Raw genomic sequence first — 17456 nt, forward strand, 5'->3', positions numbered from 1 at the left:
CTCACCTGTCCTCCTAACTTCACTAAGCCCTATGACATCCCATTGAATGCCCGCTAGTTCCTCGAACAGCACTGCTAGGCTAGCCTCACTAGATAAGGTTCTGGCGTTAAGCGCTGCCAGGTTCCGATTCCAATGGCGGCCTGTTGGGAGCCAGAGATTCTTAGCACCCTCCGCTGTGTCACAGGTCTGACCACCACCTTGGTCAGTTGCTCCGCAGCCACTAGGGACTGAGGGCCAAGGGTTAATTGGTTTTTTCATGGAAGGTTGGTTGTCGCCAAGTGCTACACCAGGGTGGCCAAGTCCTGTTCTGCTGAGTGAGTGCGTTGTCGGTTCTCGTGACCGAGATCAGGCCGCAACCCAGGCCTGGATATGGCATTCCATCGACACGAGAACTTTCATTTCTTAAACCCGGTGGAGAATTGCACGGCCCCGGGATTCGAGCCCCAATCCTCTTGCACGCAAGGCGTATGCTCTACGTCTACGCCAGTCTTCCTAAGCAGAGAATCATGTTGAGGGCAACTATCTGCAGTCCAATCCCCCAGCAAACAACCTCCGCCTCCACCTTCAACTCCTAGAGGACTTCGCTTTCACACAACCCAGAGGTGCGTCGGCTCTTACTTGAAGGCACTAGTCCCAGCACTGAACCCTTTACCGGTTTTCGCAACCGCGGTTTTCGCGGTTTCCGGTGGCATTTACTCTTGGAGTATGTAACCTGGAAGCAGTTCCCTTTTGTCTTCCTGTGACCTCCTCCCATCCGCCAAGGTGCGGGTGCCCGGAAACCTAATTCGGGCGTAAAAATCGGTGAGATGAAGCCAGGCGTACTAGCCGTTACTCGGTATTACTGCCTGTCGTTGTCATATCCTCGGTGCCAAATGGGGCCCCTAGCTTGGCTTGTCGCTTCAACCTTTTTCGCGGTTTTCAAGCAAAGGCGACGTTCCCAGTACCCAGGCTTGATTGGTGGAGAAATTCTAGAGGCCCGTGTACTGTGCAATGTCAGTGCACGTTAAATAACCCCAGATAGTCGAAATTTTCGGAGACCTTCACTACGGTGCCTCTCATAGCCTTAGTCGCTTTGGGACGTTACACCCCCAAAAACCATAAACCATCTTTAGGCAGCGTAAGTTCATGTCGTGCCATTGCATGGTAAACAGCATGGTGGCGCGCCTATATTTGATGAACAATAGGTCGTCTTCCGCAGCATCATTCCTTATCACAGAGAAATTACAGTTGGGCCATTGATAGGGCAGTGCAGGTTAAAAAACAAACATGAGCATAGCCACAATCCTACTACCAAAAATGAATATGCTTCTTGGCGGCAAAATGGAGTGGCAGTGGCTTAATTTGCCTGTATTGACTATTTGCACGATTTTACCACTGGATAGAAAATAATTTCAAGTACTTCGCGAATTTTTCTTTATTGTTTCTTTACATCTTCAAGTACATGAGCAAGTGCAGGGCCAGGAGAGGCAGCCAAGTTTAGTAGTTTTTTGCGCATCATTAATTGTATGCGCGTAAGCAAGCACCGTTCATTTTCTCTTAGAAAAAGATATTTCATAGTGAGTCGAATGGAAGTGATAATATAGCTCATCTGCAGTTTGGCTTTGTTTTTATCGGCATTATGATTTTTGTCGGCGTTTTATTCAGTGTTGATTTAGACGCTGTTGTGACGGCTAGTGCCTCCCATATGCATCCTGATTGTGCTTCCCTTATTTTCTTTCATTTGTGACTTTATAAATTCTGCAAAGCTGTACAGGTGCGCATTCCGTTTTGATTCACACTGATAAACGAGTTTGTAGGTGGTGCCTGTGCGCAACTCGTGCTTCTTTTCATTGTATACTCGTGGGTTTCCGCTGTTCTTTAGAGAACAGTTCGTACTGAGATTTCGATGCACGATAAAGAACCCAAATCGTAGCCCATAGGGTTCTTTGGGCCCGTACTTTGCTTAGAGGCAAAAACCTATCGGCGGCAGCGGGAGCCTTGTGATATTGTTTTGTCTGTACGTGTCATATATCACTGGCTGAGTGAAATGTTGGAGAGTCTTCTTTCCTTGCTCGTTGCTGTTGACGTTTGGCTGCGTCCACGGTGGTCTCGTCTCTCCTCCGAGCACAACATACATGGTGTCGATTGGCGTCAAAGGAATGGCACTTAGTAGCGTCGATGGCACGGTACATACTGATTACACTCCGATCTTCAGGGAGCGAGCTGCTAATAGCCGCCTCATTCGTTGCCCCTGATTGGGTGCAGCTTGTTAATAAGTTCTCGTCTATTTTGCACAACCCCAAATTACTTTGGCAAGGTATTAACGCCATAATAGGGAACAAGAAAAATGATCTTCCATCTGAGCTAAAAATCAATGGGGTGAATTATGCCGGCATGTCACTTGCGAATAAACTCAACGAACAACTTTTTAGCTGCCGGAGCATACCAGCCTTCAGTTAGCTGCCATTTAACTCGGACTGTAGACACTTATTTTTCCTCCTGCAGCACTGATTCTATATTTCTGTCCCCCACTTCCGCGGATGAAGTTGTTTCTATTATTAATGCCTTTAGAAACACGTGCTCACCTGGAGACAACGAAGTAGCTGTTTTTCCTATCAAATGTGCAGTTATTATTATCGCTGGTCCCCTTACGCATATTTGTAATAGAATGCTGCTCTCTGGTGTATTCCCTAGCAAATTAAATGTCGCACGTGTTGCCGTGATATTCAAAGGTGGCAACAAAAATGACCCGAACAATTATCGTCCCATTTCGGTATTGCCTCTTTTTTCAAAATTAGCTGAGCGTGTTCTCTTCAGGCGAATAAATAACTTCTTACAGACTAAGCATCTAATCTGTCCCCAACAGTACGGTTTTAAGGCCGGTAAATCAACTCAATCAGCTCTTTTAGATATTAAAAACTCTGTAATTAACAATTTTGAGGATAGGCTTTTTTCTGTTGGAATTTTTCTTGATTTGTGCAAAGCCTTCAATTCTGTGAAGCATTCAATACTACTTCATAAATTAGAGACTTATGGGATCCGTGGAGTTGCAAATGCACTTTTGGAGAGTTATTTAACTGCACGTATCCAGTACACTCAGATTCATGATGCAAAATCTACTTTTGGCACGATAAATGTCGGTGTCCCTCAGGGTTAAAATTTAGGACCACTTTTATTTATTTTATACAACAATGACATTGTCAACATTCCATTAACTCCTAATATTATTATATATGCTGATGATACTAATGTCTTTTTTTCTGGCTCCAATCTTCAAGTACTTGAACGACAATCTAATGCCTGGCTTAACGAGTTAGCGGTTTGGCTCTTTGTTAATCAACTTCAGTTAAACTTCAGCAAAACAAAGTTTATGCTCTTTCATACTAAACACAAACCTTTAGATCATCGCGTCAAACTAGCTTTTAATGACTTGAACATCGAGCAAGGTTATAGTTGCCGCTTTCTAGGTGTGTATTTTCGCAGTGATATGGGGTGGACAGATCATGTAAACTGCAGTAGACTAAAAATGGCCAGGTCTATTTGTGTTATCTATCGTATTAGGCATCGACTTCCACTACAGGTTAGAAGACAATTATACTTTGCCCTTGTTCATTCCCATCTTGTATACTGCAACCTGGTGTTGGGAACTTCCAACAAAACCGATTCGTATAAATTGCTTTCTCTTCAGAAAAGAGCTCTACGCTCATTATGTTAAAGCCCAGTTGTCGAACATAATCTTTTCGAAACATTTCATGTTCGCAATTTCTTTCATTCCTACAATTTGAGTTTAGCTGTTCAGATTTTTTATAAAGTAAAACATAATTTCAGGTCTTTCCAATAATTCAAGAAATGTTACGTATGGTTATCCACTGAAAGACCTAGAACAAACTATGGAAAACCAACTATAGATAGCCAAATTGTAACATTGTGTAATGCTTATCAGTCTTTAATAAAAATCGTCGTAGAAAGTCAAAGTGTATCTGCTTTTAAGAAAAACTTTTCTTAAAAGCAGATTCTTTTTCCTGTTTCAATTCAGCTAACCTTGTATATTTTGTCTTTTGCGTTGCTTCCTTTACTGCCGAGTGTGCATATCGTGTTTTCTGCCAATTGCTGTTTATTATCTTTGCATCGTTTTTTCAGTGTTTGCTATGTCTATTATATAACTTATGTTGCTTGTTTTGAAAGTGTCTTTTTTTTGCCATGCGGCCACTGTTCGATGTATTATTCGGGGTGTAGGCCTCGTCAGGAGGTTTTCCTTGTCTTCCTCCTTTTGCCTCACCTCGAGGGCATATTGTATTAAATGGCCAAATAAAAATACTACTACTACTACTACTACTCGTAATTCTCTCGACCACCACTCCTTTCCCTGTCGCCACCATTTCCCCCATCAGGTAATGAGTTGCTGTCATGTCTCATTACTTTAATTCGCACGTGTGCGTCCAGGCCATGTTTGGGACTATTTTTCGTGATGGCAGTACATGAGCTGCGGATTTTTTGATTGATTCGTTTTTATCTTTATTCAACATCAGGTGATGTTGGGTGCACGGGCAAAAAGCCAGAAAGGCTTGACAAGGCCAGTGCACCCATTCTTTTCCAGCAGGGGTGGAAAATAATATGTTCCACAACCTGAAAACATACAGCGATAAAAATACAGTGGAAGGCAATGGAAGATTACAAAGCATATATAAGCCACTCGTAGACCCCATGTTTGCATTATCAGGAAAAAGCAAAACATAAAACGGTTTCTGTCGTATTAGCAAAAAAAGAGATACAGAACAAGCATGACTAGTTAATAAAATTAGTACAATTAGAAAACACATACGTTATCTAAATAAAAATATCGCGCAACTTTTTCATGGACAATCTCTTAACATGTATGTCATTTTGTAGTAGTTGATTTATGGTAGTTGGAAAGGCGAACTTTAGCATCTGTTTCCCATAATTGATACGGCATTTGACAACTTTCCTGAATTCAGGATGACGTGTGGGGTATGAAGATTTGTTTCTATATAATTCGGCTAATTCAACCAGGCTTCGGATATGGTTTATGATATTTGACCTGTAACATTTGCATAACCTAAAGCCATGCATGGAGTCCTCACGAGTAACGTTTACTTTTTTTGAATAAGTCAGCTGTAGGATTTTGGTATGGCACTTTACTTATAATTCTAATAGCACGTTTTTGCAAGACTGCCAACTTGTGCATGTTTTCTGCAGTTGTAGTGGCCCACACTAGGATGCCATAGTTAAAGATAGGAAGAGTGATTTAAAAAGGAGGGTATTAACGAATGTGGGTAACGTCGGGCAGTAGCGACGTATATGGCCGATGGCGCTAGATAATTTACCGGACAAATGTTCAATGTGTCTATCCCATGACATGTTTTCAGTAAACTAAACTCCTAAAGTTTTATAACAGGGTACAACTTCCTGTACATTTTCGTTGAGCAGGAGGGGAGGCAGCCCAATATTCGTGTTTCGTGTGTGAAATAAAGCTGGTTTTGACGCATTGGTATTTAACTTTAAATAGTTGTTACATGCCCAGTTGTTTACTTGCGAAAGGGTGCCATTCGCACGGGCACTTAAGTCTGAGCCTTTGCTTCCCGAAAAGAACATTGCTATATCGTCTGCATATAATATGTATTTGTCAGGTTCACCTATGTGCACAATATCCTTAATATGTAACATAAAAAGAAACGGACCAAGAATACTACCTTGGAGAACGCCTGTAGTCACAGTTTTAACATGTGAGAAGTGTCCATTTATATCAACAAATTGTGTGCGGTGCTGTAGACAAGATGATAATAATGACAAAGCCTTACCACGAATCCCGTGAGAGTTAAGTTTCTGGAGCAATATTTGATGATCAACGGGATCAAAAGCCTTGCTGACGTCAAGAAAAACACCTGGTAATATACCTCTGTTCTCAAAGTTTTCCAATATCAATTCTTTTTGACAGAGAAAGGCGAATTCTGTTGATCTGTTTTTTCGAAAACCATATTGCGAAGGGCTTATGATACTGTAACGGTCGGTGAAGGATGTAAGTCGCTCAAGAATCAGTTTCTCAAAACCCTTTGAAAATATTGGCAAAATTGAAATGGGACGATAATCACCTATTGAAATGGGACTACGAAGATCATTAGACTTCCTTGCGGAGGGAAATAATTGAAAGCGAAGGTGTATTTCTGCGTTCAGCTAGCTGTGCAAATCGAGAGGGCGCTCAGCAAATCAATCCGATACCATTGCAAGAATTTGCTACGACTGAACTATGAAACCAGTTGGCGAGAAGAATTTCTGTAGAAACCGAAGTTATGTTATGCAAACCCCAGTTACCTCCGCGAGGTGGCGAAAGGGGAAATAATTTTGAAAATTTTGGCCCTTCAGATTGAAAACGATTATGGTTTAAGTAGCACGAATGACGGGGAAGGAGAAAAAAGGAAACCACTATCACTGACGATCAACTGACACTGTTTTTCATATATTCGAAGATTCCTATAGTCGTTGTACAATATGAAAATAAAACAATAAAAAGGGGAAGTGAACGAATAGTCATGACGGAGAAAAACGACACCTTCCCAGCGCGGTCGCTCATATCGTGATAAGGTAGGTAAAAAAGAAACAACAGACTAATAAACTGTAAAAAGCAAAGAAAAGAAAAAATGTGTGTACAAATGAGAAAAAACAGCCAATTCGCTGCGTGGCCCAAATCAGAAGACTAATTATCAAGAAGGGCGACTTCTTTCGGAAAAATGGTTCGGTCACAAACGCTTGTTTTTTTCTTTTGGATGATGAAGGCTGCCCGATTCTTGCGTGCACTGCGCTTACAATGTTTCTTTCTGTTGCGTGTTTGATTTAGGAGGGGAGATTAATCTTTACAACGGCCGCTGCGGGGAGAAGAAAACCCAAAACTTGTTGCAACTTCCAATGAATAGACGATATGCGAAACTTCTTCACGGTCTGGCCACAACGCGCCCACAGCTTCCGGTTTCCATCTTGGTTCGGTCGAGCTCGTCGAGCTGGTGCGTCATTTACTGTGCGTACTTTCTGATATTGGTGCTGCTGTGGCCAATGTAGCCAATGCCTTAGTTGCTTTGCTGCTTGCTCTGTTCACGTTTTACCAAATGTAGGCGCTTTTAGTCAGTGCCAGCACCCTCCTGTGGCGTCCCTAGCTTCGCTTGAAGTTTGGCGCTGATCATGGCAAGAATTAATCGGCACAGGAAAGTTGTTTGGAAAGTCTAACTCTGTGCCGTTGTCCTTCCAATACTCGCATTTAAGTACCGGTTCAAGTGTCGCGCATTATCAACGCTGTATTGTTTACAAGTGGAGGCACATTCATCCGGTTATGTAGCAAGCGGTGATTTTGCGCTAAGTGCGCAAATGAGTTGACCAACTTCTGTGGCACTGCGAACTATCGTGCGCGCTTACGCGATCAGCTGCGTGAACTGCCATACAATCACACAGGACCCTCGGCCAGCTGCGTACTGTCATTCCTTTAACTGGAATGTGCAATGCATGTCCAAGATTTTCAACGTCACCGTTTCAAATCTGTTGCTTGCGTTGATTCAAACAGGCGTACGACTCGTTGGAACTGCGTCATGGACTGAATACTGCGCTGTACACAGTCCATATTAAGCACTGAATATCCTGAATAATTAACACATTCACATCTCAGTTTTTATACATACTGTATATCACAGCACACAGGTGCTCTAACACGCATAAAATGAAGAGGCGCTAGCATGATATTAAAGAAAGACGCTTAAGACCTTGCAAACGCTACACGGCCGAGAGCTTTCAGGCTCTTCTAAAAGCAATTGAAATTGACAAACCTGATGTGAACACTCCGAAAACTAAACTGTAATTGGCGTATGGTTCTTTGAGTGCGCTTAGTTTGCCACAGCACGAGCGATCGAGGTTCGTAGATGGAGCGCACTTAGTGCCTATGGCCTCGATTGGCCGACAAATAAATGAACGCACTTCTTCCTGACTGGACCACATGATTGAGCAACACAGGCCTGTGCCGGCTGAAATAATTTGCCTCCTCTATAGCGCTGTGGAAGTACGCGTCGATATGTTCACGTCCGACCGTCTATGCGCTGTTAGAGGGTTAGTGAATGCACAAAATCGACTGTTAATTTTGACCAGAGAGAACAAAGACTCTGATCCGTAACCTAGTTTGAAAGCAAATCACCTTTAAAGCTTCGAGAAAAAAGAGCGTAGAAAGCAAAATGTGTGCACTGGTCATCGTGCTGGCACATGATACCTCGCGTCACATTTGGTGTTATTAAAACGTTAGCACCGAGTTTAAAAAATGAAAAGCGAGATGCTGAAACGTACCTTCTTCCCGCACGCATCGTACTGTCTTTGCAGAGCACACACCGTAGCGCAATAGTCCATCGGCATTTCACATTTCAAACAGAGCGCAGCCGTTTTAACCCAACGCTGGGCAGCGGTTTCGTTTTCTCTACCGAACCAACATTGCTGGCCTAGTTTTCGGAGCACCATGAGATGGCGCTGCGCATTTCGCATATCATCTATTGGCGTGCTCTTTCGTCCTATCATAAATAGATTTTTCGATTTGTCCGACATACGACTTGCCCCAAGGCATGGTCGTTTCAAATAGCGTTTGTATTGCATAGTGCGAACCGCTATTTGTCTTCTATGTCACACACTGTAACTTGAGTCTTGTCAGAGTTCACCCGCTTACTTACGGTGCTGTACACCGACCCCTCCTGGTGGACCACTCGAGGAGTGCCTAAAGTGCAAAATGAAATTTTTTGTTCGTTTAAATTTCGCTTTTAATCTGAACATCTGGCCCCGAAGAAACTGAAGATCTTCGAGGTCAGTTCAAAACTGGTGAAGGTTCTCATAAAGTTATTACGATGCCGCATCCATGAAATAAAACATGTTAGGCAAACATTAGCGACCTTCGCCTTAGTTTATGAAATATGAATTTTTCTTGCCGTATGTTTCGTTTTCAGAGATCAACAATAGAGTTAACGAGCCCGAATTTAACAAGCGAACATAAGCATGCAACAAGTGCGCTGAGGGCGCGTTTCGGTGTAAACTCGCGGCAAGTAGCGCGGCGTCACCTTCGGACGCTTGTACAGACTAAGCAAATACAATAGTGCGCCATGTTTAGAATCTATGTGGAAAAAAAAGGAAAGCGAAGAACCGGCTGTGCAAAACAGAGAATCACCTCCACATACATCCGTAAAGACGCCCTGAAACTTCGCTTGGCAATAAAGTAACTGGCGGTCAGAAAATACTTAAATCGCGAACAGTTTAGCATATCTTGTTTAAGTGCACGTAATGACGTAGCGGTACGTGCTTAAACAGACCCAAGGTTTTAGACTGCATTGAAAGTCGCTCACCAGCCCAAGCGCACCATGGAAGGATTCAAAGCTGAAAGTTGAAAGCTGGGGGGCGGGGGGGGGGGGGGGGGGGGTGGAATGTGGCGCCCCTTGTTGCAGCGCGCCTATTGGGCGGGATTTTACCGAGAGGACCGCAACGGAACATGCAGCCAGTCGTGCTGCGATTAATCCAATAAATCAGCCAAATAGCCAGCTTGTCGACTAACATGCCTTCCTTTTCCCCTTAGTTGCTCTCTGCGTGTAGATTTCATCGGCGAAATATGCGCTAGGTTCAAAAAGCATTGGTTTGAAGCGACGCAAAACTTCACGTTTAAAGAAAATCTATTGAAGCACAGAGTGTTTCCAGCTGCAGTTTCATCTTATCTTTTCCGTTTCCATCTAACTGGCTATTCATCTGCACGCATGTATAAGGAAGCTGTAACAGTGTGATAAACAGTTTTTCGCCGTAAAGTTAATGATCGTGCTTATGGAAAGTGTTGGATTTCCTGGAAAGAAACTTGCCACAATCACTCTTTTCTGCACGATTTATTGAATCAAGTAACGTAACATGCTGCTGCCTTTAGAATTCGTTGATGAACCAAGGACCTCCAGAAGCACTTCAGACGCCTGCAAACAATGGTGCAATTATGAGTAAGCAACAAATAGAAAAACAAATGCACACCTAACGTACAGTATGATGTGCGGAACAGTCTCGTGGCGTTCACGTATATAGGCCGCCTTTATTTAACGATATACGCTCAGAAAGAGATTAGACCAGCTTGACCATATATGTAAGAAAGTGAGGAACGCGGAGGGGATTGAGTAAATACTTGGCGCTGGTTATTCAAGCAGATTAGCTATGGCAGCCTTATTTCATGACTCAGACCAGATTCATTTACGGCCACGTGTATATAGATAACTCCTGCCAATATGTATTACATGTGTACTTCCGCAACCGGCGCCCGGAGGTACTTGGCAATCTGTGCAGAATGCTGGACTCAGCGATTATATCTGCACTGGTTCCTCATATCTCGACACAGGGCCCGCGTCACGCGCATCACCAGTTGATGCTGGCAGCTTACATAAACAAGTGACAAACGCGCGATTCCCTAAGGCTAGACACCCTGACAGCGAAGCCTGGGAACATCCTTCAACGCTTTCAAAACCGCTTTTGACTTTGCTTGGTTGTTTTTAACTGCGTATTTAGCGTTTGTTTTCACGCTTAAAATAGTTATTTCATTACCACTAGCGTAGTGACGTGTTAGAACTGGTAGTAGTGTTACTTCTGTCGTACTATTCACAAAATCAGGCAGAAGAGCTGTTGTGTTGCAAGCTGTTTCATGCTAGTAATTAAAATAAAGTATTAGATTAACAGTCACGATCGCTCAGTGGTTTCGGTGTTATCATACTGTTCCGATCAGTTGTCTCTGGATCGAATTGCCGCCGCGGTGGCAGCATTTTGAAGGCTCTAAATGAAAAAAAAAGACACCTCAGGACTAATTTCAGCGAGAATAATGAAACCTAGGAGTCAGTAGTCCCCTACTACGGTGTCCCCCATTTTCCATGTGTCGCTTACAGTAATTGTAATAAGAAAATAAACTCCATAGGCCAAAATATTACATTAACATTCCTAATCGTGTTTTAACGCCCGCCTTTTGAAAACTCACTTACATATAGGAATCGGTGGACACCTAGCTCTGATGCACACGACTCGCTCATATATACAGCGCTGTCCTCGGCGGCAAAAGACTTTCTGAAAACAAAACAAGAAAAAGAACGATATGAAACAATTTTTTCACGGTGTATACACCAGTATAAAAAATTTCCCCAGCAAATCCTCAGAGTGGTCCTCTACCTACACCTGCATCTGCTTACTGCAAGTGGCTGGGATGACAAGTGACAAAAAAAAACTTTCAAATGCTCAAATTAGCACCTATCGATAGACTGAACTTCATTGTTGAAATCTTTAATATGCGTTTACTTTTTTTCAATGCAGCACGGTTTGTTCAAGTGTACCTTTTGTGGATGTGGAAACACTGGTTCCACCTGTCTCCTAAAGCAGTCAACGATTTGCTGCTGAACTCCACTGTGAACCCCGTAGTTGCTGGCGGCGCTTTGAGAGAAATTTGATATCACTCACCCCATGCACGCACATCATGAAACAAACATTCATAACTGTCTTGCATAAAGGTGCTGGCAAAGACCACTGGTTTATTTGCGTGGTATAAGGACTGCATCATGAATCTAACATTAACCCGATGGCCATAACATATGACCATTAACGCACCTGTTAGCCGGTCGTGAACAGAATAAGTCGCTCAGTGTAGCGAAAGGTTCAAGGAACGCCACTCATGTCCTTTTGAAGGGGAATACTGCCACAGGTACTTTAGTCACATTTGGAGATACGTGTTCGGTGGTTGGCCGCTAATTTTCCTAATGTTATATGTCCGATGAAGAAAAGAGATAAAATATATGCGGAAAACCAAGTAGGCGACAGTTTTGATTCTGGGAAGGCACCACTATTACTGTTCTTTTCCTTAAAATTTGTTGTGGCAGCTGTCCATTAGTGAGAACTATCCACGTGGTTTTTACCTGCTTGTGTTTATTACTCTTGTTCTATTATCATCGGATTTGTTCTGACGGAAAAAATACAAATACTTACGATGAGTTGTGTAACTCCATATATTACGAAGCGGTAAGCTTATGACGCACAGTAGCCTATTTTTGGCGTAATAATTGATTACAGTGAAACCCACTTACATCGGCTGCAGTTTTCACGACCGCTCGTTTATTACAAATGACGGCTGTGCTACTGCCGAAACACGCTTTTGGGCAATGAGGCTGCGTTTCAGATACAACGAACAAGCGTGTATGCGTAGCTCGGCTGTAAAGAACGTGGAGGCACCATAAACTGGTTCCGAAGTGGAAAAACTCGTGCTTCCTGTAAGCGTGTAATTGGAACAGAGCTTCCGAGCGCAAGTGACAACCTTCCCTGTAAATATTAATGTGGGATCCAAAAACGCAACAAAAAATCCGGGATATTGCCGACTAAACGGAACAGTTTTTACAAATGCTTCCTTCGAAAACGCACGTCTTTAAAGGCGACACTGGCACTGGTGAAAGACAGGGCAAGGTCTCGCGTTAACATCCTACTGAGAAAGAGGAAGAACGGCAGTGACCGGTGGTGGTCCTTCGTCATCGGCAAGTCTCGCACACTGCGATACTTTAGAAGATACATTTTAGTACGATGAAGATAGAACACAAAGGCCTAGGTAACGCTAACGCGTGCTGTCATGTTTTCATGTGACGAGCGTCCAACCGGTCATAAGTACCAATCGAGCGATGGGTATTGGGCGGGATTTGTTAGCAGGTTGGCTTTTTGAGTTCGAACCTGACATGGCGAAAAGATTCCTGCTTCATAACTGTGCAACGCTCCATGTATTGCCTTGTCTGGCTCCACTGAGAACATTTTTCTCGCCATTAAACGCCAAGTGCAAGATACAACCACTGGATATCGTTGTCCCTTATGCGGTCAGAATGTCCCATCTTCGGTGCATCATCCAACTCATGCTGACAGCAGTTCACACACCGGATGACGGTGTTCCGGTTCGCATATTTTGTTTGCTGCTGTGGAAATGATTAAAGTCATGTGCATTGGACTCACTGGAGTGCATCACGAATTGATTCCGTAAAGCATGGGCCAAGGAACGACTGCGAGCACTGTTGACCATGGTAGTGATTAGACGCATGAGGGTTTGTAGCAACGCCCTATTGATATCCCGATGGCCGGACATGATTTCGCCTGAGATGACTTCGTTGGTACGTATTATGACGTGGCCGTGAAAAAGGTGATACACTGGCGAAGCTATTGTACGCAAAATACGAGCGCTGCCTGTCTGCGGAGAATCAGATCAAAATGGCGAGTAGGGAGGCGGGCTACTGGTTGAAGTGAACACTTTAACCGCGGCTAGCTATAGCCTGGCGGTAAAACAACTCATATATTGGCACTTTAGTCCTGGGCGAGGAACAAAGTTATGACCGCTCTTGAAGGCTTGTAAAGCGCCATAATATGGTACCCTTTAAAGAAGCTGAGGGGCATCACAAACTGTTATGAAAAATAAACGCCAGTTTCGTTGGGCTTCGTATTTGGGGCGTTTTAATGAGAAGATCGCTTCACACGAACCTCGAATAGAACGAACGCAATCCGCGCGACCTTCAGGTTTGTTATAAGTGGGTTAAACAATATTCTTCGGTTGAATCGACAGTGTCAGCCAGAACACCTTAATTGCTTATGAAATTATTAAATTTCAATTAATGCAATTCAATGGTAGCCACAAACCAACAATGGCGTATAACAAGAGGAATCAAAATAATTTACTTACGCCGCATCTGCGTCTGACACCAGGCGGTAGAAATCCTCCCCCGAAATCTTGGGCGTCTGTTATCACAGCTGTAAAGGCATTATAAAGTCTTGATATTAGGCTCTATTTACAGAACATGCACTTTTTTTTAAAGCCGTTCTCGTATCGACAATGCGATTTGTGGATCTGCGTTCCCACTGCTTTATCGAGAAGGGACATACACTGAACCTTTTTCTTTTAAAGCTGGCACCGAAGCGAAGCCGGAAAAATACCTTTTCTTGTTCATGCTGTCAGACTAAAACGCTGACAAGTCTGCTGTTAGGACGAATATTTTCACCGTTACACCTTATTTACACACCTTCATGTATACAAAAATTTTCTGCCCCTGCGGTAGCTCAGAGGTTATGGCGCTCGGCTGCTGACCCCAAGGACGTGGGTTTGATCGCGATGGCGGCGGTGGGATTTTGATGGAGGCAAAATTCTAGAGGCTTGTCTACTTTGCGATGTCAGTGCACGTGTAGGAACTCCAGGTAGCCGAAATTTTCGGAGCCCTTCACTAAGGCGTCCCTCACAGCTCAAGTTGCTTTGAGACGTTAAATCCCCCAAAACAAACAAAATTTATTTTTAATTTCTGTCGCCTAATGACATTGGTTGTCTCATGCATCGTGCATTTTTGTCTTCAGTTCGGTCGTTACCACGCAGGCCGCGTATTGTTTCTTCTTGAATATTGTCGGTTAGTATGAAATACCCTTCGTAGGCGTAGTACTTCCTTTTCTATTATTTTTTTCTGTATACGGAACTGGTATCATCTGAACGCTGCTGAGGCGGAGAGACTACCTACAGCAGCACTCATAATTAAAGTCGCTTTATCGGCTTTCTTGAGGCAACGTTTTTCTGCAGCCGATTTTAATAGTTTTTTTTAACATCTTTTGTTGCCGCCTTTCTAAATCGCCTTGAACTGGCTGTAGGGTTCTGTTCAGAGGCGGCGTTTTATTTGTAACTCATGTTTCAGATGCTGCTAATGGCTGCTCCTAAGCGTTCACACCTCTGGAACCCTGCGGGCATTTCACTGCACAACATTAACCAGCAAGGAAGGTAGCATAGTGGCCGATGTAGAGAATAATCCCGTTCTTTTTTTTTTCGTATGTATGCTCTCTTGTACCTTGCATACCAAACAGCAGTACATAAAGGAGCAAAATTCAGGGACAGCTGTGCTTGTTGCACGATTTTAAAGGCGTCGCACAGGCGACAGCTAACATAAAGACAGGATTCGCGCTGTTTTTAACTGTGGTCTTATTCTTAATTATTTTTTGATCACAGTCACTAACAGGGTCATGTGTAATAGAATAACACGCAAAAAAGCAGAAACCAAACCTTGAACCTGTTTTTGCCTTTCTGTCAAAGGAGGGCGGAACAAGCTTGTACAGAAACCCACACGAACTACATTCTATAACAAAGTCCAGGTATCACACACACGACCCGTTTCCACAATTTTAGACTAGCTACGCTTCCAAAAATTCCCGAAGAATTGAATACTTGCTTCTACAAGCTGTATCGCTTTATTAAAGCGGCTGGCTAGGCGATGAGCGCGCAAACTCATTCCTTCTTACTTGCGAATTGATCGGTCATGTTATCTTGCCCTGTCAAGACACAATAGCTCAGGTCAGCGTCCTTTCACATAAAACAGCAACGTTGCCAGCGACAATGAGACGGGCGTGTATTTTCCGAGACCTTTGTTGCGGATGGGCCTTGGCTCATCCGCTCCATATGCAAAAGCACAAGCATGCAACAAAGGCACGTCCTCCTGGTCGCTATAAAGTCACTTGCGGGAAGTTCTCTGCACGTTTTCCCGCGCTCTGTACACGTATGGTATCACACCATGCTGGCCAATTTTCCGAGCAGCCACTACCTTTTTGCTTCTCCACAGCCTATTGGGAAACGTTAGCTAAAGAGTGATGAGCAGTGCGATTAAACCCTTTCGCAAAATTTCACATGCAAGAGCTGACTGCGTACTGAAACCGCATGAGCTCGGAAAAACAGGTTGAAGATAATGATTTGCAACTGCTCCTTGCATTGTTTTCAAACGGGCTGAATCGTACTTGTGGCAGAGATGTACCTCAATGGCTAATTGGGGCATATGTCTACAAGTTTCGTGTGGTCGCAACTTGACAAAGGTAATGTGTACTTATGAAGACACAGGCGCTTACTGCAACCGGCCGATTTATTGGAAAAGAGAAATTTTGTGAAAAACTTGGAGAATAGATAAACAAAACAGAATTTGTGCTCTACTATGTCGAGCGATTTCCAGACCACCCTGTGTCGTGTTAAGTGTTACTTCATGAACAAGGAAGCCGTAGCGCTCCTGAAACATTTCCTTTTTCGATCATCAAAGATTATTCCTGAGCGCATGTTATGCCGTCAAACCATTAACTACATTAAGCGTCCCTTTCTTTTGTCCCTTTGTCGTTGTGCTAAACATATAGAAGATATATGCGTGCCATCATACAATCGAGGTATGTGTGCGTTCATGGCTATGTGCAAACCGTCCTTTTGGCGAGACAAGCTCTAACCCCACTCGCAAACAGCATTACATTTGGAAACATTTTCTCGTATATTCAACCTAAAGAATACAACGTTCCTATGCCACCGCTGTGTATTGTAGCATTTCGGATTGGCAGTTACGTTATACCAGCACATCCGTTAAATTATTGCAGTAGACCAGGAAAGTGCGTTCACAGAACTGTAAAGAATCCTAAAATCATGCACGCCTCTGTAGCGGTCTTTGAGCAGTTTTCCTTCTTAAGATCGAGTATTCTCTTGCTTGTTATAACTTCTGTGCCGAGTACGAGCACTTATCCACTGCAAATGGGAGCATTCGGGCAGCACTTACCTGCAGACAGCAGGATCACAGCGAGTACCAGTGCAATGTTCTTCATGGCTTCCTGTCTGTCACCAAACAACTGAAGAAGCATGGCGCGGATCGACGAGCTTTTATCGCACGCTCGCAGTGTTGCCACACCGTATCTGCCACACGATCGGCAACGCCCACAGAGCCCCACGTGTGCGATACAAGAGATGCAGAAAAGCACAGCGTGCGGATCTTGGCATGTTTCGAGTGTTTCTTTTTTTTTTTACTTGCACGTACCTACCACAAGGAAAGCGGCAAAGCGCGTATCAGTGTTTTTCCATTGTAGTGGCCTCACTTACTAAGAAATGTGCAGGTGTTATGGTCTGGCCGATGTATTGACATACGATGTCATTGAACCCCTCGAATGCAACAGACGCACGGCATGTGTTAAGCGACCACATGCAAGGTTTGCTTTGAAGTGTAGCTACTCCACCCCAAATGTTGCAGCAGGCTTGCAGTTTTAAACGGTGAGTCTGCTTTTCTTTTCTATTATAGCCCCGCTCCTTCAAGAGAATTCTTTGCATACACAGCAAGTGTTATTTTTGTTTTCCATTCTCTTTTTTCAATTATGTGCACCAACAACCACTTTCTTGCCGTGCGCCCGCCCGGCCCTCAATCCCCCTATGTGTTTCTTGGGGTGCAGATTCCGGCTCATGTGCCACGGGAAGCAATATGACCACTTTCATGAAACGCCGTGTCATAAACTTCGTTTTGAACAAGTTTTAAAAAAGGAAAGGGCACTTCCTGAAACGTCCAGTTCTTATTTCATTGGAAGCACATGGAAATCAGAACGAAAGACCGCATTGCATTCACGAATCTGGCTGGAGATGGAGTATTGCAATGTGAGTGTCCTTCGGT

General features: G+C 43.6%; 1 long non-coding RNA gene across 2 annotated transcripts in view; it reads right to left on the minus strand.

Annotated features, from left to right (window-relative positions):
• Window positions 1-16633, minus strand: part of LOC144099254 (uncharacterized) — a 91310-nt gene extending 74677 nt beyond the window's left edge. For both annotated transcript variants that reach the window (XR_013307361.1, XR_013307360.1), the window contains exons 1-2: window positions 16581-16633; window positions 13712-13779 (exon numbers count right to left, since the gene is read on the minus strand). This is a non-coding gene — a long non-coding RNA (uncharacterized LOC144099254). The remainder of the gene's footprint in view (window positions 1-13711; window positions 13780-16580) is intronic.
• Window positions 16634-17456: the final 823 nt, after the last annotated feature.

This window comes from Amblyomma americanum, chromosome 7 (assembly GCF_052857255.1).
Source record: "Amblyomma americanum isolate KBUSLIRL-KWMA chromosome 7, ASM5285725v1, whole genome shotgun sequence".
NCBI lineage: Eukaryota > Metazoa > Arthropoda > Arachnida > Ixodida > Ixodidae > Amblyomma > Amblyomma americanum.